This window comes from Paramormyrops kingsleyae, chromosome 4, assembly GCF_048594095.1.
Source record: "Paramormyrops kingsleyae isolate MSU_618 chromosome 4, PKINGS_0.4, whole genome shotgun sequence".
Taxonomy (NCBI): domain Eukaryota; kingdom Metazoa; phylum Chordata; class Actinopteri; order Osteoglossiformes; family Mormyridae; genus Paramormyrops; species Paramormyrops kingsleyae.
The window spans coordinates 46403297-46430264 of NC_132800.1; the positions used below are offsets into that span (position 1 = coordinate 46403297).

General features: G+C 52.2%; 46 non-coding genes across 46 annotated transcripts; all 46 read left to right on the top strand.

Moving 5' to 3' along the window:
• The first annotated feature begins 127 nt into the window (after positions 1 to 127).
• On the top strand, positions 128 to 246 carry LOC140589363 (5S ribosomal RNA). The gene has a single exon (XR_011990542.1). It is a non-coding gene; the product is annotated as a 5S ribosomal RNA (ribosomal RNA).
• Positions 247 to 543: 297 nt separating this feature from the next.
• LOC140589890 (5S ribosomal RNA) lies at positions 544 to 662 on the top strand. The gene has a single exon (XR_011991069.1). It is a non-coding gene; the product is annotated as a 5S ribosomal RNA (ribosomal RNA).
• Positions 663 to 959: 297 nt separating this feature from the next.
• Positions 960 to 1078, top strand: LOC140589892 (5S ribosomal RNA). The gene has a single exon (XR_011991071.1). It is a non-coding gene; the product is annotated as a 5S ribosomal RNA (ribosomal RNA).
• A 297-nt stretch (positions 1079 to 1375) lies between these two features.
• Positions 1376 to 1494, top strand: LOC140590640 (5S ribosomal RNA). The gene has a single exon (XR_011991471.1). It is a non-coding gene; the product is annotated as a 5S ribosomal RNA (ribosomal RNA).
• Positions 1495 to 1791: 297 nt separating this feature from the next.
• Positions 1792 to 1910, top strand: LOC140590454 (5S ribosomal RNA). Its single transcript, XR_011991286.1, has one exon. It is a non-coding gene; the product is annotated as a 5S ribosomal RNA (ribosomal RNA).
• Positions 1911 to 2207: 297 nt separating this feature from the next.
• Positions 2208 to 2326, top strand: LOC140590641 (5S ribosomal RNA). The gene has a single exon (XR_011991472.1). It is a non-coding gene; the product is annotated as a 5S ribosomal RNA (ribosomal RNA).
• A 297-nt stretch (positions 2327 to 2623) lies between these two features.
• On the top strand, positions 2624 to 2742 carry LOC140590642 (5S ribosomal RNA). The gene has a single exon (XR_011991473.1). It is a non-coding gene; the product is annotated as a 5S ribosomal RNA (ribosomal RNA).
• Positions 2743 to 3039: 297 nt separating this feature from the next.
• On the top strand, positions 3040 to 3158 carry LOC140590643 (5S ribosomal RNA). The gene has a single exon (XR_011991474.1). It is a non-coding gene; the product is annotated as a 5S ribosomal RNA (ribosomal RNA).
• A 297-nt stretch (positions 3159 to 3455) lies between these two features.
• LOC140590465 (5S ribosomal RNA) lies at positions 3456 to 3574 on the top strand. Its single transcript, XR_011991297.1, has one exon. It is a non-coding gene; the product is annotated as a 5S ribosomal RNA (ribosomal RNA).
• A 297-nt stretch (positions 3575 to 3871) lies between these two features.
• On the top strand, positions 3872 to 3990 carry LOC140590645 (5S ribosomal RNA). The gene has a single exon (XR_011991476.1). It is a non-coding gene; the product is annotated as a 5S ribosomal RNA (ribosomal RNA).
• A 297-nt stretch (positions 3991 to 4287) lies between these two features.
• Positions 4288 to 4406, top strand: LOC140589659 (5S ribosomal RNA). Its single transcript, XR_011990838.1, has one exon. It is a non-coding gene; the product is annotated as a 5S ribosomal RNA (ribosomal RNA).
• Positions 4407 to 4703: 297 nt separating this feature from the next.
• LOC140590476 (5S ribosomal RNA) lies at positions 4704 to 4822 on the top strand. Its single transcript, XR_011991308.1, has one exon. It is a non-coding gene; the product is annotated as a 5S ribosomal RNA (ribosomal RNA).
• Positions 4823 to 5119: 297 nt separating this feature from the next.
• Positions 5120 to 5238, top strand: LOC140590646 (5S ribosomal RNA). Its single transcript, XR_011991477.1, has one exon. It is a non-coding gene; the product is annotated as a 5S ribosomal RNA (ribosomal RNA).
• Positions 5239 to 5535: 297 nt separating this feature from the next.
• On the top strand, positions 5536 to 5654 carry LOC140590487 (5S ribosomal RNA). The gene has a single exon (XR_011991319.1). It is a non-coding gene; the product is annotated as a 5S ribosomal RNA (ribosomal RNA).
• A 297-nt stretch (positions 5655 to 5951) lies between these two features.
• LOC140589737 (5S ribosomal RNA) lies at positions 5952 to 6070 on the top strand. The gene has a single exon (XR_011990916.1). It is a non-coding gene; the product is annotated as a 5S ribosomal RNA (ribosomal RNA).
• Positions 6071 to 6367: 297 nt separating this feature from the next.
• LOC140590647 (5S ribosomal RNA) lies at positions 6368 to 6486 on the top strand. The gene has a single exon (XR_011991478.1). It is a non-coding gene; the product is annotated as a 5S ribosomal RNA (ribosomal RNA).
• A 297-nt stretch (positions 6487 to 6783) lies between these two features.
• LOC140590498 (5S ribosomal RNA) lies at positions 6784 to 6902 on the top strand. Its single transcript, XR_011991330.1, has one exon. It is a non-coding gene; the product is annotated as a 5S ribosomal RNA (ribosomal RNA).
• A 297-nt stretch (positions 6903 to 7199) lies between these two features.
• LOC140590509 (5S ribosomal RNA) lies at positions 7200 to 7318 on the top strand. Its single transcript, XR_011991341.1, has one exon. It is a non-coding gene; the product is annotated as a 5S ribosomal RNA (ribosomal RNA).
• Positions 7319 to 7615: 297 nt separating this feature from the next.
• On the top strand, positions 7616 to 7734 carry LOC140589340 (5S ribosomal RNA). The gene has a single exon (XR_011990519.1). It is a non-coding gene; the product is annotated as a 5S ribosomal RNA (ribosomal RNA).
• Positions 7735 to 8031: 297 nt separating this feature from the next.
• Positions 8032 to 8150, top strand: LOC140590520 (5S ribosomal RNA). The gene has a single exon (XR_011991352.1). It is a non-coding gene; the product is annotated as a 5S ribosomal RNA (ribosomal RNA).
• A 297-nt stretch (positions 8151 to 8447) lies between these two features.
• On the top strand, positions 8448 to 8566 carry LOC140589738 (5S ribosomal RNA). Its single transcript, XR_011990917.1, has one exon. It is a non-coding gene; the product is annotated as a 5S ribosomal RNA (ribosomal RNA).
• A 297-nt stretch (positions 8567 to 8863) lies between these two features.
• LOC140590648 (5S ribosomal RNA) lies at positions 8864 to 8982 on the top strand. Its single transcript, XR_011991479.1, has one exon. It is a non-coding gene; the product is annotated as a 5S ribosomal RNA (ribosomal RNA).
• A 297-nt stretch (positions 8983 to 9279) lies between these two features.
• On the top strand, positions 9280 to 9398 carry LOC140590532 (5S ribosomal RNA). Its single transcript, XR_011991364.1, has one exon. It is a non-coding gene; the product is annotated as a 5S ribosomal RNA (ribosomal RNA).
• Positions 9399 to 9695: 297 nt separating this feature from the next.
• On the top strand, positions 9696 to 9814 carry LOC140589341 (5S ribosomal RNA). The gene has a single exon (XR_011990520.1). It is a non-coding gene; the product is annotated as a 5S ribosomal RNA (ribosomal RNA).
• A 297-nt stretch (positions 9815 to 10111) lies between these two features.
• LOC140589105 (5S ribosomal RNA) lies at positions 10112 to 10230 on the top strand. Its single transcript, XR_011990282.1, has one exon. It is a non-coding gene; the product is annotated as a 5S ribosomal RNA (ribosomal RNA).
• A 297-nt stretch (positions 10231 to 10527) lies between these two features.
• On the top strand, positions 10528 to 10646 carry LOC140589739 (5S ribosomal RNA). The gene has a single exon (XR_011990918.1). It is a non-coding gene; the product is annotated as a 5S ribosomal RNA (ribosomal RNA).
• A 297-nt stretch (positions 10647 to 10943) lies between these two features.
• LOC140590649 (5S ribosomal RNA) lies at positions 10944 to 11062 on the top strand. Its single transcript, XR_011991480.1, has one exon. It is a non-coding gene; the product is annotated as a 5S ribosomal RNA (ribosomal RNA).
• Positions 11063 to 11359: 297 nt separating this feature from the next.
• Positions 11360 to 11478, top strand: LOC140589706 (5S ribosomal RNA). Its single transcript, XR_011990885.1, has one exon. It is a non-coding gene; the product is annotated as a 5S ribosomal RNA (ribosomal RNA).
• Positions 11479 to 11775: 297 nt separating this feature from the next.
• LOC140589740 (5S ribosomal RNA) lies at positions 11776 to 11894 on the top strand. The gene has a single exon (XR_011990919.1). It is a non-coding gene; the product is annotated as a 5S ribosomal RNA (ribosomal RNA).
• A 297-nt stretch (positions 11895 to 12191) lies between these two features.
• On the top strand, positions 12192 to 12310 carry LOC140590543 (5S ribosomal RNA). The gene has a single exon (XR_011991375.1). It is a non-coding gene; the product is annotated as a 5S ribosomal RNA (ribosomal RNA).
• Positions 12311 to 12607: 297 nt separating this feature from the next.
• On the top strand, positions 12608 to 12726 carry LOC140590650 (5S ribosomal RNA). Its single transcript, XR_011991481.1, has one exon. It is a non-coding gene; the product is annotated as a 5S ribosomal RNA (ribosomal RNA).
• A 297-nt stretch (positions 12727 to 13023) lies between these two features.
• LOC140590555 (5S ribosomal RNA) lies at positions 13024 to 13142 on the top strand. Its single transcript, XR_011991386.1, has one exon. It is a non-coding gene; the product is annotated as a 5S ribosomal RNA (ribosomal RNA).
• Positions 13143 to 13439: 297 nt separating this feature from the next.
• Positions 13440 to 13558, top strand: LOC140590651 (5S ribosomal RNA). Its single transcript, XR_011991482.1, has one exon. It is a non-coding gene; the product is annotated as a 5S ribosomal RNA (ribosomal RNA).
• Positions 13559 to 13855: 297 nt separating this feature from the next.
• Positions 13856 to 13974, top strand: LOC140590652 (5S ribosomal RNA). Its single transcript, XR_011991483.1, has one exon. It is a non-coding gene; the product is annotated as a 5S ribosomal RNA (ribosomal RNA).
• A 297-nt stretch (positions 13975 to 14271) lies between these two features.
• On the top strand, positions 14272 to 14390 carry LOC140590653 (5S ribosomal RNA). Its single transcript, XR_011991484.1, has one exon. It is a non-coding gene; the product is annotated as a 5S ribosomal RNA (ribosomal RNA).
• A 297-nt stretch (positions 14391 to 14687) lies between these two features.
• LOC140590654 (5S ribosomal RNA) lies at positions 14688 to 14806 on the top strand. Its single transcript, XR_011991485.1, has one exon. It is a non-coding gene; the product is annotated as a 5S ribosomal RNA (ribosomal RNA).
• Positions 14807 to 15103: 297 nt separating this feature from the next.
• On the top strand, positions 15104 to 15222 carry LOC140590566 (5S ribosomal RNA). Its single transcript, XR_011991397.1, has one exon. It is a non-coding gene; the product is annotated as a 5S ribosomal RNA (ribosomal RNA).
• Positions 15223 to 15519: 297 nt separating this feature from the next.
• Positions 15520 to 15638, top strand: LOC140589503 (5S ribosomal RNA). The gene has a single exon (XR_011990682.1). It is a non-coding gene; the product is annotated as a 5S ribosomal RNA (ribosomal RNA).
• A 297-nt stretch (positions 15639 to 15935) lies between these two features.
• Positions 15936 to 16054, top strand: LOC140590577 (5S ribosomal RNA). The gene has a single exon (XR_011991408.1). It is a non-coding gene; the product is annotated as a 5S ribosomal RNA (ribosomal RNA).
• A 297-nt stretch (positions 16055 to 16351) lies between these two features.
• Positions 16352 to 16470, top strand: LOC140589741 (5S ribosomal RNA). Its single transcript, XR_011990920.1, has one exon. It is a non-coding gene; the product is annotated as a 5S ribosomal RNA (ribosomal RNA).
• Positions 16471 to 16767: 297 nt separating this feature from the next.
• Positions 16768 to 16886, top strand: LOC140590657 (5S ribosomal RNA). The gene has a single exon (XR_011991487.1). It is a non-coding gene; the product is annotated as a 5S ribosomal RNA (ribosomal RNA).
• A 297-nt stretch (positions 16887 to 17183) lies between these two features.
• Positions 17184 to 17302, top strand: LOC140590658 (5S ribosomal RNA). Its single transcript, XR_011991488.1, has one exon. It is a non-coding gene; the product is annotated as a 5S ribosomal RNA (ribosomal RNA).
• Positions 17303 to 17599: 297 nt separating this feature from the next.
• On the top strand, positions 17600 to 17718 carry LOC140589742 (5S ribosomal RNA). Its single transcript, XR_011990921.1, has one exon. It is a non-coding gene; the product is annotated as a 5S ribosomal RNA (ribosomal RNA).
• Positions 17719 to 18015: 297 nt separating this feature from the next.
• Positions 18016 to 18134, top strand: LOC140590588 (5S ribosomal RNA). Its single transcript, XR_011991419.1, has one exon. It is a non-coding gene; the product is annotated as a 5S ribosomal RNA (ribosomal RNA).
• Positions 18135 to 26342: 8208 nt separating this feature from the next.
• Positions 26343 to 26461, top strand: LOC140590659 (5S ribosomal RNA). Its single transcript, XR_011991489.1, has one exon. It is a non-coding gene; the product is annotated as a 5S ribosomal RNA (ribosomal RNA).
• A 297-nt stretch (positions 26462 to 26758) lies between these two features.
• Positions 26759 to 26877, top strand: LOC140590660 (5S ribosomal RNA). The gene has a single exon (XR_011991491.1). It is a non-coding gene; the product is annotated as a 5S ribosomal RNA (ribosomal RNA).
• Positions 26878 to 26968: the final 91 nt, after the last annotated feature.

Consider the following 26968-nt stretch of genomic DNA (forward strand, 5'->3'; position numbering starts at 1 on the left):
ATTTTAATAACGACTTTCTCAAAGACATCTTGACATCAATGCCGCATCGACGTCTGCTCTTCTCTCGGTGCGACTCTCAATAAACCCTCAACTGAAAACAAAAGTGCTGATTCTGGCCGCTTCCCTTGCTTACGGCCATACCGTTCCGACTGTGCCCGATCTCGTCTGATCTCGGAAGCTAAGCGGGGCCGGGCTTGGTTAGTACTGGGTTGGGAGACTGCCTGGGAATACCAAGTGCCGTAAGCTTTTTCTTAGTTTCACCTTATCCAGAGGGCCCTGCGTTTTGCCACGAATGTAAAGATGTCACTACCCTTTCATTTCACAAATTACCTTTATTTGTACAAAGACTGCAGTCCCCGCCCACTTTTGCAGAAAGTACTCGTAGCAATCGTATACAACTCACCGATTTCTTCCTCATTTTAATAACGACTTTCTCAAAGACATCTTGACATCAATGCCGCATCGACGTCTGCTCTTCTCTCGGTGCGACTCTCAATAAACCCTCAACTGAAAACAAAAGTGCTGATTCTGGCCGCTTCCCTTGCTTACGGCCATACCGTTCCGACTGCGCCCTATCTCGTCTGATCTCGGAAGCTAAGCGGGGCCGGGCTTGGTTAGTACTTGGTTGGGAGACTGCCTGGGAATACCAAGTGCCGTAAGCTTTTTCTTAGTTTCACCTTATCCAGAGGGCCCTGCGTCTTGCCACGAATGTAAAGATGTCACTACCCTTTCATTTCACAAATTACCTTTATTTGTACAAAGACGGCAGTCCCCGCCCACTTTTGCAGAAAGTACTCGTAGCAATCGTATACAACTCACCGATTTCTTCCTCATTTTAATAACGACTTTCTCAAAGACATCTTGACATCAATGCCGCATCGACGTCTGCTCTTCTCTCGGTGCGACTCTCAATAAACCCTCAACTGAAAACAAAAGTGCTGATTCTGGCCGCTTCCCTTGCTTACGGCCATACCGTTCCGACTGCGCCCGATCTCGTCTGATCTCGGAAGCTAAGCGGGGCCGGGCTTGGTTAGGACTGGGTTGGGAGACTGCCTGGGAATACCAAGTGCCGTAAGCTTTTTCTTAGTTTCACCTTATCCAGAGGGCCCTGCGTCTTGCCACGAATGTAAAGATGTCACTACCCTTTCATTTCACAAATTACCTTTATTTGTACAAAGACGGCAGTCCCCGCCCACTTTTGCAGAAAGTACTCGTAGCAATCGTATACAACTCACCGATTTCTTCCTCATTTTAATAACGACTTTCTCAAAGACATCTTGACATCAATGCCGCATCGACGTCTGCTCTTCTCTCGGTGCGACTCTCAATAAACCCTCAACTGAAAACAAAAGTGCTGATTCTGGCCGCTTCCCTTGCTTACGGCCATACCGTTCCGACTGCGCCCGATCTCGTCTGATCTCGGAAGCTAAGCGGGGCCGGGCTTGGTTAGTACTTGGTTGGGAGACTGCCTGGGAATACCAAGTGCCGTAAGCTTTTTCTTAGTTTCACCTTATCCAGAGGGCCCTGCGTCTTGCCACGAATGTAAAGATGTCACTACCCTTTCATTTCACAAATTACCTTTATTTGTACAAAGACGGCAGTCCCCGCCCACTTTTGCAGAAAGTACTCGTAGCAATCGTATACAACTCACCGATTTCTTCCTCATTTTAATAACGACTTTCTCAAAGACATCTTGACATCAATGCCGCATCGACGTCTGCTCTTCTCTCGGTGCGACTCTCAATAAACCCTCAACTGAAAACAAAAGTGCTGATTCTGGCCGCTTCCCTTGCTTACGGCCATACCGTTCCGACTGCGCCCGATCTCGTCTGATCTCGGAAGCTAAGCGGGGCCGGGCTTGGTTAGTACTGGGTTGGGAGACTGCCTGGGAATACCAAGTGCCGTAAGCTTTTTCTTAGTTTCACCTTATCCAGAGGGCCCTGCGTCTTGCCACGAATGTAAAGATGTCACTACCCTTTCATTTCACAAATTACCTTTATTTGTACAAAGACGGCAGTCCCCGCCCACTTTTGCAGAAAGTACTCGTAGCAATCGTATACAACTCACCGATTTCTTCCTCATTTTAATAACGACTTTCTCAAAGACATCTTGACATCAATGCCGCATCGACGTCTGCTCTTCTCTCGGTGCGATTCTCAATAAACCCTCAACTGAAAACAAAAGTGCTGATTCTGGCCGCTTCCCTTGCTTACGGCCATACCGTTCCGACTGCGCCCGATCTCGTCTGATCTCGGAAGCTAAGCGGGGCCGGGCTTGGTTAGTACTTGGTTGGGAGACTGCCTGGGAATACCAAGTGCCGTAAGCTTTTTCTTAGTTTCACCTTATCCAGAGGGCCCTGCGTCTTGCCACGAATGTAAAGATGTCACTACCCTTTCATTTCACAAATTACCTTTATTTGTACAAAGACGGCAGTCCCCGCCCACTTTTGCAGAAAGTACTCGTAGCAATCGTATACAACTCACCGATTTCTTCCTCATTTTAATAACGACTTTCTCAAAGACATCTTGACATCAATGCCGCATCGACGTCTGCTCTTCTCTCGGTGCGACTCTCAATAAACCCTCAACTGAAAACAAAAGTGCTGATTCTGGCCGCTTCCCTTGCTTACGGCCATACCGTTCCGACTGCGCCCGATCTCGTCTGATCTCGGAAGCTAAGCGGGGCCGGGCTTGGTTAGTACTTGGTTGGGAGACTGCCTGGGAATACCAAGTGCCGTAAGCTTTTTCTTAGTTTCACCTTATCCAGAGGGCCCTGCGTCTTGCCACGAATGTAAAGATGTCACTACCCTTTCATTTCACAAATTACCTTTATTTGTACAAAGACGGCAGTCCCCGCCCACTTTTGCAGAAAGTACTCGTAGCAATCGTATACAACTCACCGATTTCTTCCTCATTTTAATAACGACTTTCTCAAAGACATCTTGACATCAATGCCGCATCGACGTCTGCTCTTCTCTCGGTGCGACTCTCAATAAACCCTCAACTGAAAACAAAAGTGCCGATTCTGGCCGCTTCCCTTGCTTACGGCCATACCGTTCCGACTGCGCCCGATCTCGTCTGATCTCGGAAGCTAAGCGGGGCCGGGCTTGGTTAGTACTTGGTTGGGAGACTGCCTGGGAATACCAAGTGCCGTAAGCTTTTTCTTAGTTTCACCTTATCCAGAGGGCCCTGCGTCTTGCCACGAATGTAAAGATGTCACTACCCTTTCATTTCACAAATTACCTTTATTTGTACAAAGACGGCAGTCCCCGCCCACTTTTGCAGAAAGTACTCGTAGCAATCGTATACAACTCACCGATTTCTTCCTCATTTTAATAACGACTTTCTCAAAGACATCTTGACATCAATGCCGCATCGACGTCTGCTCTTCTCTCGGTGCGACTCTCAATAAACCCTCAACTGAAAACAAAAGTGCCGATTCTGGCCGCTTCCCTTGCTTACGGCCATACCGTTCCGACTGCGCCCGATCTCGTCTGATCTCGGAAGCTAAGCGGGGCCGGGCTTGGTTAGTACTGGGTTGGGAGACTGCCTGGGAATACCAAGTGCCGTAAGCTTTTTCTTAGTTTCACCTTATCCAGAGGGCCCTGCGTCTTGCCACGAATGTAAAGATGTCACTACCCTTTCATTTCACAAATTACCTTTATTTGTACAAAGACGGCAGTCCCCGCCCACTTTTGCAGAAAGTACTCGTAGCAATCGTATACAACTCACCGATTTCTTCCTCATTTTAATAACGACTTTCTCAAAGACATCTTGACATCAATGCCGCATCGACGTCTGCTCTTCTCTCGGTGCGACTCTCAATAAACCCTCAACTGAAAACAAAAGTGCCGATTCTAGCCGCTTCCCTTGCTTACGGCCATACCGTTCCGACTGCGCCCGATCTCGTCTGATCTCGGAAGCTAAGCGGGGCCGGGCTTGGTTAGTACTTGGTTGGGAGACTGCCTGGGAATACCAAGTGCCGTAAGCTTTTTCTTAGTTTCACCTTATCCAGAGGGCCCTGCGTCTTGCCACGAATGTAAAGATGTCACTACCCTTTCATTTCACAAATTACCTTTATTTGTACAAAGACGGCAGTCCCCGCCCACTTTTGCAGAAAGTACTCGTAGCAATCGTATACAACTCACCGATTTCTTCCTCATTTTAATAACGACTTTCTCAAAGACATCTTGACATCAATGCCGCATCGACGTCTGCTCTTCTCTCGGTGCGACTCTCAATAAACCCTCAACTGAAAACAAAAGTGCCGATTCTAGCCGCTTCCCTTGCTTACGGCCATACCGTTCCGACTGCGCCCGATCTCGTCTGATCTCAGAAGCTAAGCGGGGCCGGGCTTGGTTAGTACTTGGTTGGGAGACTGCCTGGGAATACCAAGTGCCGTAAGCTTTTTCTTAGTTTCACCTTATCCAGAGGGCCCTGCGTCTTGCCACGAATGTAAAGATGTCACTACCCTTTCATTTCACAAATTACCTTTATTTGTACAAAGACGGCAGTCCCCGCCCACTTTTGCAGAAAGTACTCGTAGCAATCGTATACAACTCACCGATTTCTTCCTCATTTTAATAACGACTTTCTCAAAGACATCTTGACATCAATGCCGCATCGACGTCTGCTCTTCTCTCGGTGCGACTCTCAATAAACCCTCAACTGAAAACAAAAGGGCCGATTCTGGCCGCTTCCCTTGCTTACGGCCATACCGTTCCGACTGCGCCCGATCTCGTCTGATCTCGGAAGCTAAGCGGGGCCGGGCTTGGTTAGTACTGGGTTGGGAGACTGCCTGGGAATACCAAGTGCCGTAAGCTTTTTCTTAGTTTCACCTTATCCAGAGGGCCCTGCGTCTTGCCACGAATGTAAAGATGTCACTACCCTTTCATTTCACAAATTACCTTTATTTGTACAAAGACGGCAGTCCCCGCCCACTTTTGCAGAAAGTACTCGTAGCAATCGTATACAACTCACCGATTTCTTCCTCATTTTAATAACGACTTTCTCAAAGACATCTTGACATCAATGCCGCATCGACGTCTGCTCTTCTCTCGGTGCGACTCTCAATAAACCCTCAACTGAAAACAAAAGGGCCGATTCTGGCCGCTTCCCTTGCTTACGGCCATACCGTTCCGACTGCGCCCGATCTCGTCTGATCTCGGAAGCTAAGCGGGGCCGGGCTTGGTTAGTACTTGGTTGGGAGACTGCCTGGGAATACCAAGTGCCGTAAGCTTTTTCTTAGTTTCACCTTATCCAGAGGGCCCTGCGTCTTGCCACGAATGTAAAGATGTCACTACCCTTTCATTTCACAAATTACCTTTATTTGTACAAAGACGGCAGTCCCCGCCCACTTTTGCAGAAAGTACTCGTAGCAATCGTATACAACTCACCGATTTCTTCCTCATTTTAATAACGACTTTCTCAAAGACATCTTGACATCAATGCCGCATCGACGTCTGCTCTTCTCTCGGTGCGACTCTCAATAAACCCTCAACTGAAAACAAAAGTGCCGATTCTGGCCGCTTCCCTTGCTTACGGCCATACCGTTCCGACTGCGCCCGATCTCGTCTGATCTCGGAAGCTAAGCGGGGCCGGGCTTGGTTAGTACTGGGTTGGGAGACTGCCTGGGAATACCAAGTGCCGTAAGCTTTTTCTTAGTTTCACCTTATCCAGAGGGCCCTGCGTCTTGCCACGAATGTAAAGATGTCACTACCCTTTCATTTCACAAATTACCTTTATTTGTACAAAGACGGCAGTCCCCGCCCACTTTTGCAGAAAGTACTCGTAGCAATCGTATACAACTCACCGATTTCTTCCTCATTTTAATAGCGACTTTCTCAAAGACATCTTGACATCAATGCCGCATTGACGTCTGCTCTTCTCTCGGTGCGACTCTCAATAAACCCTCAACTGAAAACAAAAGTGCCGATTCTGGCCGCTTCCCTTGCTTACGCCCATACCGTTCCGACTGCGCCCGATCTCGTCTGATCTCGGAAGCTAAGCGGGGCCGGGCTTGGTTAGTACTTGGTTGGGAGACTGCCTGGGAATACCAAGTGCCGTAAGCTTTTTCTTAGTTTCACCTTATCCAGAGGGCCCTGCGTCTTGCCACGAATGTAAAGATGTCACTACCCTTTCATTTCACAAATTACCTTTATTTGTACAAAGACGGCAGTCCCCGCCCACTTTTGCAGAAAGTACTCGTAGCAATCGTATACAACTCACCGATTTCTTCCTCATTTTAATAACGACTTTCTCAAAGACATCTTGACATCAATGCCGCATCGACGTCTGCTCTTCTCTCGGTGCGACTCTCAATAAACCCTCAACTGAAAACAAAAGTGCCGATTCTGGCCGCTTCCCTTGCTTACGGCCATACCGTTCCGACTGCGCCCGATCTCGTCTGATCTCGGAAGCTAAGCGGGGCCGGGCTTGGTTAGTACTTGGTTGGGAGACTGCCTGGGAATACCAAGTGCCGTAAGCTTTTTCTTAGTTTCACCTTATCCAGAGGGCCCTGCGTCTTGCCACGAATGTAAAGATGTCACTACCCTTTCATTTCACAAATTACCTTTATTTGTACAAAGACGGCAGTCCCCGCCCACTTTTGCAGAAAGTACTCGTAGCAATCGTATACAACTCACCGATTTCTTCCTCATTTTAATAACGACTTTCTCAAAGACATCTTGACATCAATGCCGCATCGACGTCTGCTCTTCTCTCGGTGCGACTCTCAATAAACCCTCAACTGAAAACAAAAGGGCCGATTCTGGCCGCTTCCCTTGCTTACGGCCATACCGTTCCGACTGCGCCCGATCTCGTCTGATCTCGGAAGCTAAGCGGGGCCGGGCTTGGTTAGTACTGGGTTGGGAGACTGCCTGGGAATACCAAGTGCCGTAAGCTTTTTCTTAGTTTCACCTTATCCAGAGGGCCCTGCGTCTTGCCACGAATGTAAAGATGTCACTACCCTTTCATTTCACAAATTACCTTTATTTGTACAAAGACGGCAGTCCCCGCCCACTTTTGCAGAAAGTACTCGTAGCAATCGTATACAACTCACCGATTTCTTCCTCATTTTAATAACGACTTTCTCAAAGACATCTTGACATCAATGCCGCATCGACGTCTGCTCTTCTCTCGGTGCGACTCTCAATAAACCCTCAACTGAAAACAAAAGGGCCGATTCTGGCCGCTTCCCTTGCTTACGGCCATACCGTTCCGACTGCGCCCGATCTCGTCTGATCTCGGAAGCTAAGCGGGGCCGGGCTTGGTTAGTACTGGGTTGGGAGACTGCCTGGGAATACCAAGTGCCGTAAGCTTTTTCTTAGTTTCACCTTATCCAGAGGGCCCTGCGTCTTGCCACGAATGTAAAGATGTCACTACCCTTTCATTTCACAAATTACCTTTATTTGTACAAAGACGGCAGTCCCCGCCCACTTTTGCAGAAAGTACTCGTAGCAATCGTATACAACTCACCGATTTCTTCCTCATTTTAATAACGACTTTCTCAAAGACATCTTGACATCAATGCCGCATCGACGTCTGCTCTTCTCTCGGTGCGACTCTCAATAAACCCTCAACTGAAAACAAAAGGGCCGATTCTGGCCGCTTCCCTTGTTTACGGCCATACCGTTCCGACTGCGCCCGATCTCGTCTGATCTCGGAAGCTAAGCGGGGCCGGGCTTGGTTAGTACTTGGTTGGGAGACTGCCTGGGAATACCAAGTGCCGTAAGCTTTTTCTTAGTTTCACCTTATCCAGAGGGCCCTGCGTCTTGCCACGAATGTAAAGATGTCACTACCCTTTCATTTCACAAATTACCTTTATTTGTACAAAGACGGCAGTCCCCGCCCACTTTTGCAGAAAGTACTCGTAGCAATCGTATACAACTCACCGATTTCTTCCTCATTTTAATAACGACTTTCTCAAAGACATCTTGACATCAATGCCGCATCGACGTCTGCTCTTCTCTCGGTGCGACTCTCAATAAACCCTCAACTGAAAACAAAAGTGCCGATTCTGGCCGCTTCCCTTGCTTACGGCCATACCGTTCCGACTGCGCCCGATCTCGTCTGATCTCGGAAGCTAAGCGGGGCCGGGCTTGGTTAGTACTGGGTTGGGAGACTGCCTGGGAATACCAAGTGCCGTAAGCTTTTTCTTAGTTTCACCTTATCCAGAGGGCCCTGCGTCTTGCCACGAATGTAAAGATGTCACTACCCTTTCATTTCACAAATTACCTTTATTTGTACAAAGACGGCAGTCCCCGCCCACTTTTGCAGAAAGTACTCGTAGCAATCGTATACAACTCACCGATTTCTTCCTCATTTTAATAGCGACTTTCTCAAAGACATCTTGACATCAATGCCGCATTGACGTCTGCTCTTCTCTCGGTGCGACTCTCAATAAACCCTCAACTGAAAACAAAAGTGCCGATTCTGGCCGCTTCCCTTGCTTACGCCCATACCGTTCCGACTGCGCCCGATCTCGTCTGATCTCGGAAGCTAAGCGGGGCCGGGCTTGGTTAGTACTTGGTTGGGAGACTGCCTGGGAATACCAAGTGCCGTAAGCTTTTTCTTAGTTTCACCTTATCCAGAGGGCCCTGCGTCTTGCCACGAATGTAAAGATGTCACTACCCTTTCATTTCACAAATTACCTTTATTTGTACAAAGACGGCAGTCCCCGCCCACTTTTGCAGAAAGTACTCGTAGCAATCGTATACAACTCACCGATTTCTTCCTCATTTTAATAACGACTTTCTCAAAGACATCTTGACATCAATGCCGCATCGACGTCTGCTCTTCTCTCGGTGCGACTCTCAATAAACCCTCAACTGAAAACAAAAGTGCCGATTCTGGCCGCTTCCCTTGCTTACGGCCATACCGTTCCGACTGCGCCCGATCTCGTCTGATCTCGGAAGCTAAGCGGGGCCGGGCTTGGTTAGTACTTGGTTGGGAGACTGCCTGGGAATACCAAGTGCCGTAAGCTTTTTCTTAGTTTCACCTTATCCAGAGGGCCCTGCGTCTTGCCACGAATGTAAAGATGTCACTACCCTTTCATTTCACAAATTACCTTTATTTGTACAAAGACGGCAGTCCCCGCCCACTTTTGCAGAAAGTACTCGTAGCAATCGTATACAACTCACCGATTTCTTCCTCATTTTAATAACGACTTTCTCAAAGACATCTTGACATCAATGCCGCATCGACGTCTGCTCTTCTCTCGGTGCGACTCTCAATAAACCCTCAACTGAAAACAAAAGGGCCGATTCTGGCCGCTTCCCTTGCTTACGGCCATACCGTTCCGACTGCGCCCGATCTCGTCTGATCTCGGAAGCTAAGCGGGGCCGGGCTTGGTTAGTACTGGGTTGGGAGACTGCCTGGGAATACCAAGTGCCGTAAGCTTTTTCTTAGTTTCACCTTATCCAGAGGGCCCTGCGTCTTGCCACGAATGTAAAGATGTCACTACCCTTTCATTTCACAAATTACCTTTATTTGTACAAAGACGGCAGTCCCCGCCCACTTTTGCAGAAAGTACTCGTAGCAATCGTATACAACTCACCGATTTCTTCCTCATTTTAATAACGACTTTCTCAAAGACATCTTGACATCAATGCCGCATCGACGTCTGCTCTTCTCTCGGTGCGACTCTCAATAAACCCTCAACTGAAAACAAAAGGGCCGATTCTGGCCGCTTCCCTTGTTTACGGCCATACCGTTCCGACTGCGCCCGATCTCGTCTGATCTCGGAAGCTAAGCGGGGCCGGGCTTGGTTAGTACTTGGTTGGGAGACTGCCTGGGAATACCAAGTGCCGTAAGCTTTTTCTTAGTTTCACCTTATCCAGAGGGCCCTGCGTCTTGCCACGAATGTAAAGATGTCACTACCCTTTCATTTCACAAATTACCTTTATTTGTACAAAGACGGCAGTCCCCGCCCACTTTTGCAGAAAGTACTCGTAGCAATCGTATACAACTCACCGATTTCTTCCTCATTTTAATAACGACTTTCTCAAAGACATCTTGACATCAATGCCGCATCGACGTCTGCTCTTCTCTCGGTGCGACTCTCAATAAACCCTCAACTGAAAACAAAAGTGCCGATTCTGGCCGCTTCCCTTGCTTACGGCCATACCGTTCCGACTGCACCCGATCTCGTCTGATCTCGGAAGCTAAGCGGGGCCGGGCTTGGTTAGTACTGGGTTGGGAGACTGCCTGGGAATACCAAGTGCCGTAAGCTTTTTCTTAGTTTCACCTTATCCAGAGGGCCCTGCGTCTTGCCACGAATGTAAAGATGTCACTACCCTTTCATTTCACAAATTACCTTTATTTGTACAAAGACGGCAGTCCCCGCCCACTTTTGCAGAAAGTACTCGTAGCAATCGTATACAACTCACCGATTTCTTCCTCATTTTAATAGCGACTTTCTCAAAGACATCTTGACATCAATGCCGCATTGACGTCTGCTCTTCTCTCGGTGCGACTCTCAATAAACCCTCAACTGAAAACAAAAGTGCCGATTCTGGCCGCTTCCCTTGCTTACGCCCATACCGTTCCGACTGCGCCCGATCTCGTCTGATCTCGGAAGCTAAGCGGGGCCGGGCTTGGTTAGTACTTGGTTGGGAGACTGCCTGGGAATACCAAGTGCCGTAAGCTTTTTCTTAGTTTCACCTTATCCAGAGGGCCCTGCGTCTTGCCACGAATGTAAAGATGTCACTACCCTTTCATTTCACAAATTACCTTTATTTGTACAAAGACGGCAGTCCCCGCCCACTTTTGCAGAAAGTACTCGTAGCAATCGTATACAACTCACCGATTTCTTCCTCATTTTAATAACGACTTTCTCAAAGACATCTTGACATCAATGCCGCATCGACGTCTGCTCTTCTCTCGGTGCGACTCTCAATAAACCCTCAACTGAAAACAAAAGTGCCGATTCTGGCCGCTTCCCTTGCTTACGGCCATACCGTTCCGACTGCGCCCGATCTCGTCTGATCTCGGAAGCTAAGCGGGGCCGGGCTTGGTTAGTACTTGGTTGGGAGACTGCCTGGGAATACCAAGTGCCGTAAGCTTTTTCTTAGTTTCACCTTATCCAGAGGGCCCTGCGTCTTGCCACGAATGTAAAGATGTCACTACCCTTTCATTTCACAAATTACCTTTATTTGTACAAAGACGGCAGTCCCCGCCCACTTTTGCAGAAAGTACTCGTAGCAATCGTATACAACTCACCGATTTCTTCCTCATTTTAATAACGACTTTCTCAAAGACATCTTGACATCAATGCCGCATCGACGTCTGCTCTTCTCTCGGTGCGACTCTCAATAAACCCTCAACTGAAAACAAAAGTGCCGATTCTGGCCGCTTCCCTTGCTTACGCCCATACCGTTCCGACTGCGCCCGATCTCGTCTGATCTCGGAAGCTAAGCGGGGCCGGGCTTGGTTAGTACTGGGTTGGGAGACTGCCTGGGAATACCAAGTGCCGTAAGCTTTTTCTTAGTTTCACCTTATCCAGAGGGCCCTGCGTCTTGCCACGAATGTAAAGATGTCACTACCCTTTCATTTCACAAATTACCTTTATTTGTACAAAGACGGCAGTCCCCGCCCACTTTTGCAGAAAGTACTCGTAGCAATCGTATACAACTCACCGATTTCTTCCTCATTTTAATAACGACATTCTCAAAGACATCTTGACATCAATGCCGCATCGACGTCTGCTCTTCTCTCGGTGCGACTCTCAATAAACCCTCAACTGAAAACAAAAGTGCCGATTCTGGCCGCTTCCCTTGCTTACGCCCATACCGTTCCGACTGCGCCCGATCTCGTCTGATCTCGGAAGCTAAGCGGGGCCGGGCTTGGTTAGTACTTGGTTGGGAGACTGCCTGGGAATACCAAGTGCCGTAAGCTTTTTCTTAGTTTCACCTTATCCAGAGGGCCCTGCGTCTTGCCACGAATGTAAAGATGTCACTACCCTTTCATTTCACAAATTACCTTTATTTGTACAAAGACGGCAGTCCCCGCCCACTTTTGCAGAAAGTACTCGTAGCAATCGTATACAACTCACCGATTTCTTCCTCATTTTAATAACGACTTTCTCAAAGACATCTTGACATCAATGCCGCATCGACATCTGCTCTTCTCTCGGTGCGACTCTCAATAAACCCTCAACTGAAAACAAAAGTGCTGATTCTGGCCGCTTCGCTTGCTTACGGCCATACCGTTCCGACTGCGCCCGATCTCGTCTGATCTCGGAAGCTAAGCGGGGCCGGGCTTGGTTAGTACTGGGTTGGGAGACTGCCTGGGAATACCAAGTGCCGTAAGCTTTTTCTTAGTTTCACCTTATCCAGAGGGCCCTGCGTCTTGCCACGAATGTAAAGATGTCACTACCCTTTCATTTCACAAATTACCTTTATTTGTACAAAGACGGCAGTCCCCGCCCACTTTTGCAGAAAGTACTCGTAGCAATCGTATACAACTCACCGATTTCTTCCTCATTTTAATAACGACTTTCTCAAAGACATCTTGACATCAATGCCGCATCGACGTCTGCTCTTCTCTCGGTGCGACTCTCAATAAACCCTCAACTGAAAACAAAAGTGCTGATTCTAGCCGCTTCCCTTGCTTACGGCCATACCGTTCCGACTGCGCCCGATCTCGTCTGATCTCGGAAGCTAAGCGGGGCCGGGCTTGGTTAGTACTTGGTTGGGAGACTGCCTGGGAATACCAAGTGCCGTAAGCTTTTTCTTAGTTTCACCTTATCCAGAGGGCCCTGCGTCTTGCCACGAATGTAAAGATGTCACTACCCTTTCATTTCACAAATTACCTTTATTTGTACAAAGACGGCAGTCCCCGCCCACTTTTGCAGAAAGTACTCGTAGCAATCGTATACAACTCACCGATTTCTTCCTCATTTTAATAACGACTTTCTCAAAGACATCTTGACATCAATGCCGCATCGACGTCTGCTCTTCTCTCGGTGCGACTCTCAATAAACCCTCAACTGAAAACAAAAGTGCCGATTCTGGCCGCTTCCCTTGCTTACGGCCATACCGTTCCGACTGCGCCCGATCTCGTCTGATCTCGGAAGCTAAGCGGGGCCGGGCTTGGTTAGTACTGGGTTGGGAGACTGCCTGGGAATACCAAGTGCCGTAAGCTTTTTCTTAGTTTCACCTTATCCAGAGGACCCTGCGTCTTGCCACGAATGTAAAGATGTCACTACCCTTTCATTTCACAAATTACCTTTATTTGTACAAAGACGGCAGTCCCCGCCCACTTTTGCAGAAAGTACTCGTAGCAATCGTATACAACTCACCGATTTCTTCCTCATTTTAATAACGACTTTCTCAAAGACATCTTGACATCAATGCCGCATCGACGTCTGCTCTTCTCTCGGTGCGACTCTCAATAAACCCTCAACTGAAAACAAAAGGGCCGATTCTGGCCGCTTCCCTTGCTTACGGCCATACCGTTCCGACTGCGCCCGATCTCGTCTGATCTCGGAAGCTAAGCGGGGCCGGGCTTGGTTAGTACTTGGTTGGGAGACTGCCTGGGAATACCAAGTGCCGTAAGCTTTTTCTTAGTTTCACCTTATCCAGAGGGCCCTGCGTCTTGCCACGAATGTAAAGATGTCACTACCCTTTCATTTCACAAATTACCTTTATTTGTACAAAGACGGCAGTCCCCGCCCACTTTTGCAGAAAGTACTCGTAGCAATCGTATACAACTCACCGATTTCTTCCTCATTTTAATAACGACTTTCTCAAAGACATCTTGACATCAATGCCGCATCGACGTCTGCTCTTCTCTCGGTGCGACTCTCAATAAACCCTCAACTGAAAACAAAAGTGCCGATTCTAGCCGCTTCCCTTGCTTACGGCCATACCGTTCCGACTGCGCCCGATCTCGTCTGATCTCGGAAGCTAAGCGGGGCCGGGCTTGGTTAGTACTTGGTTGGGAGACTGCCTGGGAATACCAAGTGCCGTAAGCTTTTTCTTAGTTTCACCTTATCCAGAGGGCCCTGCGTCTTGCCACGAATGTAAAGATGTCACTACCCTTTCATTTCACAAATTACCTTTATTTGTACAAAGACGGCAGTCCCCGCCCACTTTTGCAGAAAGTACTCGTAGCAATCGTATACAACTCACCGATTTCTTCCTCATTTTAATAACGACTTTCTCAAAGACATCTTGACATCAATGCCGCATCGACGTCTGCTCTTCTCTCGGTGCGACTCTCAATAAACCCTCAACTGAAAACAAAAGTGCCGATTCTAGCCGCTTCCCTTGCTTACGGCCATACCGTTCCGACTGCGCCCGATCTCGTCTGATCTCGGAAGCTAAGCGGGGCCGGGCTTGGTTAGTACTTGGTTGGGAGACTGCCTGGGAATACCAAGTGCCGTAAGCTTTTTCTTAGTTTCACCTTATCCAGAGGGCCCTGCGTCTTGCCACGAATGTAAAGATGTCACTACCCTTTCATTTCACAAATTACCTTTATTTGTACAAAGACGGCAGTCCCCGCCCACTTTTGCAGAAAGTACTCGTAGCAATCGTATACAACTCACCGATTTCTTCCTCATTTTAATAACGACTTTCTCAAAGACATCTTGACATCAATGCCGCATCGACGTCTGCTCTTCTCTCGGTGCGACTCTCAATAAACCCTCAACTGAAAACAAAAGTGCCGATTCTAGCCGCTTCCCTTGCTTACGGCCATACCGTTCCGACTGCGCCCGATCTCGTCTGATCTCGGAAGCTAAGCGGGGCCGGGCTTGGTTAGTACTTGGTTGGGAGACTGCCTGGGAATACCAAGTGCCGTAAGCTTTTTCTTAGTTTCACCTTATCCAGAGGGCCCTGCGTCTTGCCACGAATGTAAAGATGTCACTACCCTTTCATTTCACAAATTACCTTTATTTGTACAAAGACGGCAGTCCCCGCCCACTTTTGCAGAAAGTACTCGTAGCAATCGTATACAACTCACCGATTTCTTCCTCATTTTAATAACGACTTTCTCAAAGACATCTTGACATCAATGCCGCATCGACGTCTGCTCTTCTCTCGGTGCGACTCTCAATAAACCCTCAACTGAAAACAAAAGTGCCGATTCTGGCCGCTTCCCTTGCTTACGGCCATACCGTTCCGACTGCGCCCGATCTCGTCTGATCTCGGAAGCTAAGCGGGGCCGGGCTTGGTTAGTACTGGGTTGGGAGACTGCCTGGGAATACCAAGTGCCGTAAGCTTTTTCTTAGTTTCACCTTATCCAGAGGGCCCTGCGTCTTGCCACGAATGTAAAGATGTCACTACCCTTTCATTTCACAAATTACCTTTATTTGTACAAAGACGGCAGTCCCCGCCCACTTTTGCAGAAAGTACTCGTAGCAATCGTATACAACTCACCGATTTCTTCCTCATTTTAATAACGACTTTCTCAAAGACATCTTGACATCAATGCCGCATCGACGTCTGCTCTTCTCTCGGTGCGACTCTCAATAAACCCTCAACTGAAAACAAAAGGGCCGATTCTGGCCGCTTCCCTTGCTTACGGCCATACCGTTCCGACTGCGCCCGATCTCGTCTGATCTCGGAAGCTAAGCGGGGCCGGGCTTGGTTAGTACTTGTTTGGGAGACTGCCTGGGAATACCAAGTGCCGTAAGCTTTTTCTTAGTTTCACCTTATCCAGAGGGCCCTGCGTCTTGCCACGAATGTAAAGATGTCACTACCCTTTCATTTCACAAATTACCTTTATTTGTACAAAGACGGCAGTCCCCGCCCACTTTTGCAGAAAGTACTCGTAGCAATCGTATACAACTCACCGATTTCTTCCTCATTTTAATAACGACTTTCTCAAAGACATCTTGACATCAATGCCGCATCGACGTCTGCTCTTCTCTCGGTGCGACTCTCAATAAACCCTCAACTGAAAACAAAAGTGCCGATTCTGGCCGCTTCCCTTGCTTACGGCCATACCGTTCCGACTGCGCCCGATCTCGTCTGATCTCGGAAGCTAAGCGGGGCCGGGCTTGGTTAGTACTGGGTTGGGAGACTGCCTGGGAATACCAAGTGCCGTAAGCTTTTTCTTAGTTTCACCTTATCCAGAGGGCCCTGCGTCTTGCCACGAATGTAAAGATGTCACTACCCTTTCATTTCACAAATTACCTTTATTTGTACAAAGACGGCAGTCCCCGCCCACTTTTGCAGAAAGTACTCGTAGCAATCGTATACAACTCACCGATTTCTTCCTCATTTTAATAGCGACTTTCTCAAAGACATCTTGACATCAATGCCGCATCGACGTCTGCTCTTCTCTCGGTGCGACTCTCAATAAACCCTCAACTGAAAACAAAAGTGCCGATTCTGGCCGCTTCCCTTGCTTACGCCCATACCGTTCCGACTGCGCCCGATCTCGTCTGATCTCGGAAGCTAAGCGGGGCCGGGCTTGGTTAGTACTTGGTTGGGAGACTGCCTGGGAATACCAAGTGCCGTAAGCTTTTTCTTAGTTTCACCTTATCCAGAGGGCCCTGCGTCTTGCCACGAATGTAAAGATGTCACTACCCTTTCATTTCACAAATTACCTTTATTTGTACAAAGACGGCAGTCCCCGCCCACTTTTGCAGAAAGTACTCGTAGCAATCGTATACAACTCACCGATTTCTTCCTCATTTTAATAACGACTTTCTCAAAGACATCTTGACATCAATGCCGCATCGACGTCTGCTCTTCTCTCGGTGCGACTCTCAATAAACCCTCAACTGAAAACAAAAGTGCCGATTCTGGCCGCTTCCCTTGCTTACGGCCATACCGTTCCGACTGCGCCCGATCTCGTCTGATCTCGGAAGCTAAGCGGGGCCGGGCTTGGTTAGTACTTGGTTGGGAGACTGCCTGGGAATACCAAGTGCCGTAAGCTTTTTCTTAGTTTCACCTTATCCAGAGGGCCCTGCGTCTTGCCACGAATGTAAAGATGTCACTACCCTTTCATTTCACAAATTACCTTTATTTGTACAAAGACGGCAGTCCCCGCCCACTTTTGCAGAAAGTACTCGTAGCAATCGTATACAACTCACCGATTTCTTCCTCATTTTAATAACGACTTTCTCAAAGACATCTTGACATCAATGCCGCATCGACGTCTGCTCTTCTCTCGGTGCGACTCTCAATAAACCCTCAACTGAAAACAAAAGTGCCGATTCTGGCCGCTTCCCTTGCTTACGGCCATACCGTTCCGACTGCGCCCGATCTCGTCTGATCTCGGAAGCTAAGCGGGGCCGGGCTTGGTTAGTACTTGGTTGGGAGACTGCCTGGGAATACCAAGTGCCGTAAGCTTTTTCTTAGTTTCACCTTATCCAGAGGGCCCTGCGTCTTGCCACGAATGTAAAGATGTCACTACCCTTTCATTTCACAAATTACCTTTATTTGTACAAAGACGGCAGTCCCCGCCCACTTTTGCAGAAAGTACTCGTAGCAATCGTATACAACTCACCGATTTCTTCCTCATTTTAATAACGACTTTCTCAAAGACATCTTGACATCAATGCCGCATCGACGTCTGCTCTTCTCTCGGTGCGACTCTCAATAAACCCTCAACTGAAAACAAAAGTGCCGATTCTGGCCGCTTCCCTTGCTTACGCCCATACCGTTCCGACTGCGCCCGATCTCGTCTGATCTCGGAAGCTAAGCGGGGCCGGGCTTGGTTAGTACTTGGTTGGGAGACTGCCTGGGAATACCAAGTGCCGTAAGCTTTTTCTTAGTTTCACCTTATCCAGAGGGCCCTGCGTCTTGCCACGAATGTAAAGATGTCACTACCCTTTCATTTCACAAATTACCTTTATTTGTACAAAGACGGCAGTCCCCGCCCACTTTTGCAGAAAGTACTCGTAGCAATCGTATACAACTCACCGATTTCTTCCTCATTTTAATAACGACTTTCTCAAAGACATCTTGACATCAATGCCGCATCGACGTCTGCTCTTCTCTCGGTGCGACTCTCAATAAACCCTCAACTGAAAACAAAAGTGCCGATTCTGGCCGCTTCGCTTGCTTACGGCCATACCGTTCCGACTGCGCCCGATCTCGTCTGATCTCGGAAGCTAAGCGGGGCCGGGCTTGGTTAGTACTGGGTTGGGAGACTGCCTGGGAATACCAAGTGCCGTAAGCTTTTTCTTAGTTTCACCTTATCCAGAGGGCCCTGCGTCTTGCCACGAATGTAAAGATGTCACTACCCTTTCATTTCACAAATTACCTTTATTTGTACAAAGACGGCAGTCCCCGCCCACTTTTGCAGAAAGTACTCGTAGCAATCGTATACAACTCACCGATTTCTTCCTCATTTTAATAACGACTTTCTCAAAGACATCTTGACATCAATGCCGCATCGACGTCTGCTCTTCTCTCGGTGCGACTCTCAATTAACCCTCAACTGAATACAAAAGTGCTGATTCTGGCCGCTTCCCTCGCTTACGGCCATACCGTTCCGACTGCGCATGATCGTGCCTGATCCTGCGCGGCTCAGTGTGTGTGTGGTGGTGCGTGTGTGTGGTGGTGCTTTTTTTTTGCCTTTGCAGTTCACTTGGTTTTCCGTTTCTTTCTCCGTTTTATTTAATAATTGTTTTGGTTTAGTTTTGCCTTGGTTAGCCTCCCCTCTCCCTGGCTGCTTCGTTGCGCCGGAGGGGGAGGCTTGTCACTCGTTTTGTGTGTCTTTTTTTGCATTTATTTCTGTTCGTTTGGTTTCCTTTGCGCGGTGCGCGTTTACTTCCGGGTTTGTCAATTAGGCTTTTTTTCGTTTATTTCAGCGTTTCTTCAGTTTCTTTTTGTGCTGGTTCTGTTTTCCCTCTCCCTGGCCTCATTTTGGGCCGGGGGGGGAGGCTTGTCACCCTTTATTTCGCCCCTGATTTGTGTTTTGTTTTCGCCCTCCGTTTCTGTGCGCGTTTTTCATCCGTTGTAGTTTGCTCTGGTTTATCTTGTTTTTGGATCACTGTTCCTTTTCTTTTCTGTCCCAGTTCGTTTCCCCTCTCCCTGGCCGTTTTATTGTGCTAGGGAGAGAGGCTTGTCATTCGATTTTTTTCGCCGGTCTTGTGTTTTGTTTTCCACTTCCGTGTTTTGCGCGTTTATTATTTACCGGCTTTTCTTTTTCCCCCTTGATTGCTGGTTTGTTTTGTCCCCCGGGCTCCCTTATTGGTTGCCCCCCCTCCTCCCCTTCATTGTTTGATCATGGCTGCTCAGCCGCAGCCATCCACGTCGCGTGCAGCCGCGGCTGCACAGGCGTTCGGTGTTGATGATGGTGATGACGTGTCGCGTGCAGCCGCGGCTGCACGGGCGCTGGATTCTGACAAGGTTTATTCTCTGGATGATTTTGGTAGGGTGGAAATGGAGGTAGATATGGCGGTGGAGCCGCCTGGTCTGGGTGACCAGGGGCCCGGTGAGTGGGTGAAGGTTGTTTCTCGTAAGAGGGCGGCGGCGGCGGCGACGGCTTCCGGGTCGGGAGCGGTGCCCGCTAAGGTGAGCGGCGGGGCCGGTGATGGTGCTGGTGCGGGGGTCGGCGGTGCCATCTCTCCGCCTGACAGCTATGCTGGGAGGGTGGCTCAGGCCGGTCGGGCGCAGCGGGCGGGTGCAGGTGTGCGCGTGGGCACGGGGGTGCGTGCGGGTGTCCTGCGCCAGGGTGCGGCGCCACGAGGCGCCTGGGACGAGGGCCCTGCCCCAAAGGGGCCTTATACTAAGGAGGCCACTGCCTCCGTAGACTTCAGTGCGTTTGACAGCGTGCCTTTGCTGGAGGTGGCGAAGGCGATATTGTTGTTGGTGCCGAAGGACGCCCTGCTGGCCGTGTGCCCGGCCCCTAACGTGGCAGTGGAGGTTACCTTCACCGCCCCCGAATACATCGAGCTCATTGAGGGCGGCCTCACCGTACAGGGCAAGCTCTGCCCGGTCAGACGCCTCTGTCAGGCGGAGCGCGTGGTCTCCTTTCTGCACCTGCCTGCGTATGTGCCCGATCAGGTCATTCTCGATCGCCTTGCGGCATGGGGAGTGGAGCCCATCCTCCCGGTGCGCCGTCGGCTCCTGCCCGGCACTCAAGTCACTGACGGCACCCGCTGCGTCAGGGTGCGTTTCCCGGCCGGCGTGGTGTCCTTGCCCTACAGTGCCCGATTTGATACGGCCGAAGGGCCCCGCTACATTCGGGTCGCCCATGACAATCAGGTCCGCCTCTGTCGGATGTGCCTCCAGCCGGGGCACGTGGTGGCCCAGTGCCCCCAATACGTGTGCCGTGTCTGCGGGCTGCAGGGGCACTACGCCCGTGACTGTGTTGCCGCCCGCTGTGCTGGCTGCCGCAAGGCCGCCGCCCTGTGCACCTGCCCTGGCGCCCCTGGTCGGGACGGGCCGGCCTCCGCTGCCGGGGACGGGGTTGACCCGGGCTCTCACGCTGGGGGGGAAGAGGGGGTGTCTCTCCTTCCGCCCCAGGACCCCAGTAATGCTGCCGCCATCGCCATGCCTTTGACACCCCCTGTGGCTGCTGCCGCTGACTGCCTGGATTCCAGCATGACTGACCACCTCCCTGCTCCTGTGGCTGGCCCGAGGGGAGAGGTGAGTGGGGGTCCCGTCATGGGGGTGGACGCTGTGCCCTTTGGGGGGGCCGGAGACCCCCCGGCCGCACAGGACCTCCTTGGGGCGTCGGGCGTTGAGGACATGGAGCTGCCCTCCGGAGCTGCGGTCCCTGTGGAGCTGCCAGTGCCCTTGCCTGTCTCCCAGTCCCTGTTTTCGGAGCCCCCGCCCGCCCCGCCCTCGTCTCTCACCCCGTCCCTTCCCGCAGCTCCGGCCGCGGGTGAAGTGCGCCCGGCGTCCCGGATGGCCGGGGGTGAGACTGTGGATGGCCCCCCTCCCCCAGCCCCCGCTCCCTCTTCCCCCTCCCCTCCGCCTCCATCTGCCGAGCCCCTGGCGTCGCCCTGGTCCGGCATTCCCCCCTTCGGCACTGATACCCTGCGTCAGCTCGATGCCCTGGACCCGGACCCCTTCGTCGCCCCGCGGTCCCAGACGGGTGCGGGCAAGGCCCCCGTGAATAAGCCTGGCAAGGCCAAGAACAAGCTCCGTTTTTGCATGGGGTCTAGGTCCGGGGCGTCCCATCAGCCCCCTCTGCCGGGCCTAGCCAACACTCTGCGGCGCCAGGAGGAGCGGCGGCAGTCGGCGGTGGCGGCCCTGGCGGCCATGCGTGCTGCGAGCCCGGGTCATGACGACAGCGGCGACACGGACTGATGCTTCATCGCCACACCCCCTTCATTGACTCATGTCTTCCTTTGGTTGTGTTGTCTTTCCGTGTGTATTGCTTTTCTGCTGCCCTGGTTTTGTTTTTGGTTTCTGTTTACATTATCCCGCCTCCGTGTCGCCTTCTGCCCCTGCTATCGCCGCTGTCGTCCCCGCTTCACCCCGTCCCCTAGGTCCCGTGCGTTTTAATTGATTGCTCGTGTTTTATTGTGTTTTTTTTTACGGCCCGCCTATTTATTGTATTTATGGTTCTTTTTATGGTTTCTTTTATTGTTCTTATTGTGTTGCTTGTCCCTTTTACCTGTGTGTTTCCCGCGACATCGCTCCACCATCCGGGTGGGTTAGTGGGGTGGTTGTCTGGGTGGGCCTGTTCGGCTGGGAGCGTCCCGCTTTTATCTGGGTATGTGTGGCTTTTACCTCCTGTGCCGGTGTCTTGTCTGTGTGATGTGTCCCCTGCCTGGTGCCTAACAGAGACTCTTTTATCCCAATGACACTGACTCTGACCTCCCTCAATGCCCGGGGGCTGCGCTCCTGGGCCAAGGCCCAGGCAGTTTTAACTTCGTGTTGTGACTCGTCCGTTGTGTGTTTGCAAGAGACTGGGTGGGATGGGCCTTTTATTGATAGAGTGCGGGACGCATGGTCGGGCGATGTCTTCTTCTCCACCGCCTCCGTCGGGCCAGGTGTCGTCGGTTGGGGTGTCGCGCTGCTCTGTCGCCGCCCGCGTGTCCAGTCGGCATCCCTGCTGTACTCGGACGGGGAGGGCAAGTGTCTGGCTGTCGGGCTCTGTCTGGAGGGGGGTTTCGCCTGCACCGTCGTGGTCGTGCACGCGCCCAATGACGGGGCCCGGTGTGCCTCCTTCTTCGACCGCCTGGCTGCCCGTGTGGCGCGGTGGCCCTGTCCTCTCGTGGTCGGGGACTTCAACATCTCCCTCTCTCGCCTGGATGTGCGGAGGGGGGCAGTCGTGCGGGCCGATGCGGGGCGAGCAGCTCTCCTCCGCTTGATGCGTGCCTGTCATCTCACGGACCTGTGGAGGGATCGCAACCCTGACCGTCGTGTCCTTTCCAGGACGCAGCGTGTCCGGGGCGTGATGCACGGCAGCAGGCTGGACTACGCTCTGGTGTCCCCTGCTGTCGCTGCCCGTGTCCGTACGGTGTGCTATCGGGAGTGTCTCGTGAGCGATCACGACTACTTTCTCTGCACGCTTGACTCTGGGGAGGTGCAGCGCGGGCGGGGCACGTGGATCCTCAACCCCTCCCTCTTAAGCGATGGTACCGTTACTGCTAAGGTGAGCTTCGCATTGTGGACTGGGGTGCGGTCGCCCCTGTTCTCCCTCGACATTCAGGCGGGGTGGGAATTGTTAAAGCGGGAGGTGGCGGCCGTTTTGCAGGATGCCGGGAAGGCCGCAGCCGGACGCTTTCGGCAGAAGGAGCGCGCCTTGCTGCGTGATCTCCAGCTGGAACTGCTGGCGCTCGAGCAGGATGCAGGGGACCCCGTGCGGGTCTCGGCCCTGCAGGACGAGCTGGCTCTCCTCTCTGAGCGGAGGCACGCCGGGGCGGCGTTGCGGAGCGGGGTGCGTTTCGTCGCCCCTGGTGAGCTCTCTCCTCGCTATTTCAGGGCGATGGAGGAGTCCCGGGGGGCTGCGAGGCTGCTCCGTTCGGTGCGCTGCCCGGACGGCCAGTTGGTGTCCGACGCACCCGGTGTCCTGCGCGTCGTGCGGGACTACTGGGCCGCTATGTTCACCAGCGAGCGCATCGATCTGGACGCCCTCTCCCCCCTCACGGGGCTGATTGAGGCGCGCCTTTCGCCCGAGAGCGTCGCCCTGTGTGACGCCCCCTTGTCATGTGATGAGATTGGGGCAGCTATTGACCGGCTCCGGCCGCGAAAGTGTCCTGGCTCCGACGGCCTCACGGCAGACTTTTACAGGGTCTTTAAGGGGGAGCTGGTGCCCATCTTGCAGGCCCTTTATAGTGACGTCCTCGCCCGCGGTGGGATGCACGGCACCATCCGGCTGGGTTTGATTAAGATGCTCTTTAAGCACACGGGAGACAGGGGGGAGCTGGCTAATTACAGGCCCCTCACCATGCTCAACACCGATTACAAGGTGTTGGCCTCGGTCTTGGCCTCCCGGCTCAGTCGGGTGCTGCCGTCCCTCATCCGCACCACCCAGACGTACGGGGTGACGGGCCGCACCATCCTGGACACTGTCCGGGATGTGCAGGCGGCGGTGGGTTTCATGGAGACGGCGGGTTCGCCCGGTTACTTGGTGAAGCTCGACTTCGCCAAGGCCTTTGACAGGGTCGAGCACGCCTACCTCCAGCGTGTGATGGAGGTCTTCGGCTTCGGCCCGGGCTTCCTGGCCTGGACGCGCCTCTTGTGCGCCTCCGCCATGACCGCGGTCGCCTGTAACGGCTACGTCACTGCGCCCTTCCGCATGACGCGTTCGGTGCGGCAGGGCTGCCCCCTGTCGGCCGCCTTGTACACCTTGGCGGTCGAGCCCCTCGGCCTCCTGGTGGCCGCCTCTCGTGGCATTGCTAGGGTGCCCATCGGCCCGACATGCTTCGCTCCGCCGGTCTTTCAGTACGCTGATGACACCACCCTGCTCGTGCCCGACGGGGCCAGCGTGGGGGCTGCGTTACGCAGCGTGCAGCAGTACTGTGACATCACTGGGGCCAGGGTCAACCTGCAGAAGTCGGTGTACCTGCGGCTCGGTTCGGCCGGGCCTCTGCCCGCCGAGCTGGGGCTGACTGAGGCCGAGGGGGACGTGCACCTCCTGGGCGTTCTGCTCGGGAGGAGTGCGGACGATGCGACGGGGAGGATGTGGGACGATCTGACGGGTGGTGTGGAGCGGCGGCTGGCCGGGTGGTCGGGCCGTCTCCTCTCGCTGCAGCAGAAGGTGTTCCTGTTGAACGCAATGGTGTTGTCTGTGCTGTGGTTTCACCTGAGCGTCACTCACATGCCCCACGGACATTACGCCAGGCTGCGGAAGGCCGTCCTGCGCTTCCTCTGGGGGGGGGGCAGAGTCATGGTGGCTTACGCTACCTTGATTGGCCCCCCTGCCGAGGGTGGCCTGGGCCTCCTGGACCCTCTGGTCCAGTCGAAGGCCCTGCGTGTGCGGATGTTGCAAGCCTTCCTGGACGAGAGTCGCCCCTCCCTGTGGAAGGCGGTGCTCTCGCTCCGGCTGGGACAGTGTGCGGGGAGGGAGCTGGCCGAGGACGCTCTTTGGATGCGTCTCCGGCCCGGCATGGTGCGTGGCATCCCCTCCTTCTACGCACACCTCCTCTTGGCGTGGGCTGAGTTCCAGGAGCACACTGTCGTGGTGCCTGAGGGGCGGCAGCTTCTGCTTCGGCAGCCGCTGCTGCTCAATCCGCGCGTCCTCTCCGGGGGGCGGCCCCTCGAGTTCCGGCACTGGTGGGAGGCTGGGGTGCGTCAGGTGCGAGACCTCTTTTATGAGGTGCGCCCTGGCTTCCTGCCTCCCGCGGCCGTCTATGACCAGGTCGAGGTTGTGGCCGAGAGGGCCTCCAGGGTCACTGTTGCCAGGCAGTGTCTGGCGGCGAGGGCTGCCCTCCCTGCTGCGTGGGTGCGTGACATTGAGCGGGCCGGCGGCCCCCGGGATGTGGCCCCCCGTTTCCCCGCGGTGTATGTGAGGCGGCTGTCCGGGTCCCTCGCCCCTTTGGGGGCGTGTGTGACCCGTGACTTTGCCCGCCTCTACAGGCAGCGTGCTTTTGTTGCCCCGGTGGCGCAGGCCTTTTGGAGCGCTCGCTTCCCCGCCCTGGGGCCTGACCTGTTGTGGGGGAACGTGCTGGTCTGCCCGGCGGACCCTGCCCTGGCCCTTTTCGACTACAGACAGCGGCACAACGCCCTATGGTCAATGTCGTGGCTTCATAGACTGGGCTTCGCCGCGTCTCCGCTCTGCCCAGTGTGCCGGGATGTGGAGGAGGGCCTTACGCACATGTTCTTTGGCTGTTCACAGTTAGCTGATTTCATTGTGTGGGCTCTGGAGGTGGTGGACAGGATAGCCGGGGCGGTGGGGCCCGTGCCTGTTTTTACTGAGGCGGGGTGGCAGGTCATGTTCCTGTTTGGTGTCCCCAAGGTCCACCCCGCCAGCACCTTTCTTAACTTGTTTTTAGCAGTCGCTAAATATGTTGTTTGGTTGCGGCGCAACAAGGCCCGCTATGAGCGCGTGGTTTTAGATCCTGTTTTAATGTGCCGCTATCGGCTGCGACTGGTTTTATCTAAGGTGTTTTTATTGTCTGCCGGGCCTCATGACATGCCCCGGTTCTTAAGTGATTATGTGCACCGGGTTCCTTTTGTGTCTGTTGTGGGTGGGCGGTTGGTTTGGGATGTGTTTTGAGGGTGGGCTGCTTGTTTTCTCTTGTTTTTCTGTTTTGGGTGGGTTGCTTGGGTTGTTTTTCTTGGGTTTGTCTGTGTGGGTGGGTCGTGTGCTGCTTGTTGTCCGTCTTCTGTGTTGTTCGATGTTGGGGCTGTTGCTCCTTTTAATTGGCATTTTAGTGATTGGCTTTTATTGCTTGTGCTTTGTTTTTCTTTTTATTAAACTGCATACCTGCATGATGAGGACTGCTGCACCCTGTGAGTAGGGGTCTTGGAGCGCGGGCTTGCCCCGTTCCCTGGCCCCTCTCCCTGTACCGCCCCCCCTGCTGTGGTGTATGTGTGGCACTGTCGTTCTGAGTGGTTTAATAAAAAAAAAAAAAAAAAAAAAAAAAACTGCGCCCGATCTCGTCTGATCTCGGAAGCTAAGCGGGGCCGGGCTTGGTTAGTACTTGGTTGGGAGACTGCCTGGGAATACCAAGTGCCGTAAGCTTTTTCTTAGTTTCACCTTATCCAGAGGGCCCTGCGTCTTGCCACGAATGTAAAGATGTCACTACCCTTTCATTTCACAAATTACCTTTATTTGTACAAAGACGGCAGTCCCCGCCCACTTTTGCAGAAAGTACTCGTAGCAATCGTATACAACTCACCGATTTCTTCCTCATTTTAATAACGACTTTCTCAAAGACATCTTGACATCAATGCCGCATCGACGTCTGCTCTTCTCTCGGTGCGACTCTCAATAAACCCTCAACTGAAAACAAAAGTGCCGATTCTGGCCGCTTCCCTTGCTTACGGCCATACCGTTCCGACTGCGCCCGATCTCGTCTGATCTCGGAAGCTAAGCGGGGCCGGGCTTGGTTAGTACTTGGTTGGGAGACTGCCTGGGAATACCAAGTGCCGTAAGCTTTTTCTTAGTTTCACCTTATCCAGAGGGCCCTGCGTCTTGCCACGAATGTAAAGATGTCACTACCCTTTCATTTCACAAATTACCTTTATTTGTACAAAGACGGCAGTCCCCGCCCACTTTTGCAGAAAGTACTCGTAGCAATCGTATACAACTCACCGATTTCTTCCTCATTTTAATAACGACTTTCTCAAAGACATCTTGACATCAATGCCGCATCGACGTCTGCTCTTCTCTCGGTGCGACTCTCAATAAACCCTCAACTGAAAACAAAAGTGCCGATTCTGGCCGCTTCGCTTGCTTACGGCCATACCGTTCCGACTGCGCCCGATCTCGTCTGATCTCGGAAGCTAAGCGGGGCCGGGCTTGGTTAGTACTTGGTTGGGAGACTGCCTGGGAATACCAAGTGCCGTAAGCTTTTTCTTAGTTTCACCTTATCCAGAGGGCCCTGCGTCTTCCCACGAATGTAAAGATGTCACTACCCTTTCATTTCACAAATTACCTTTATT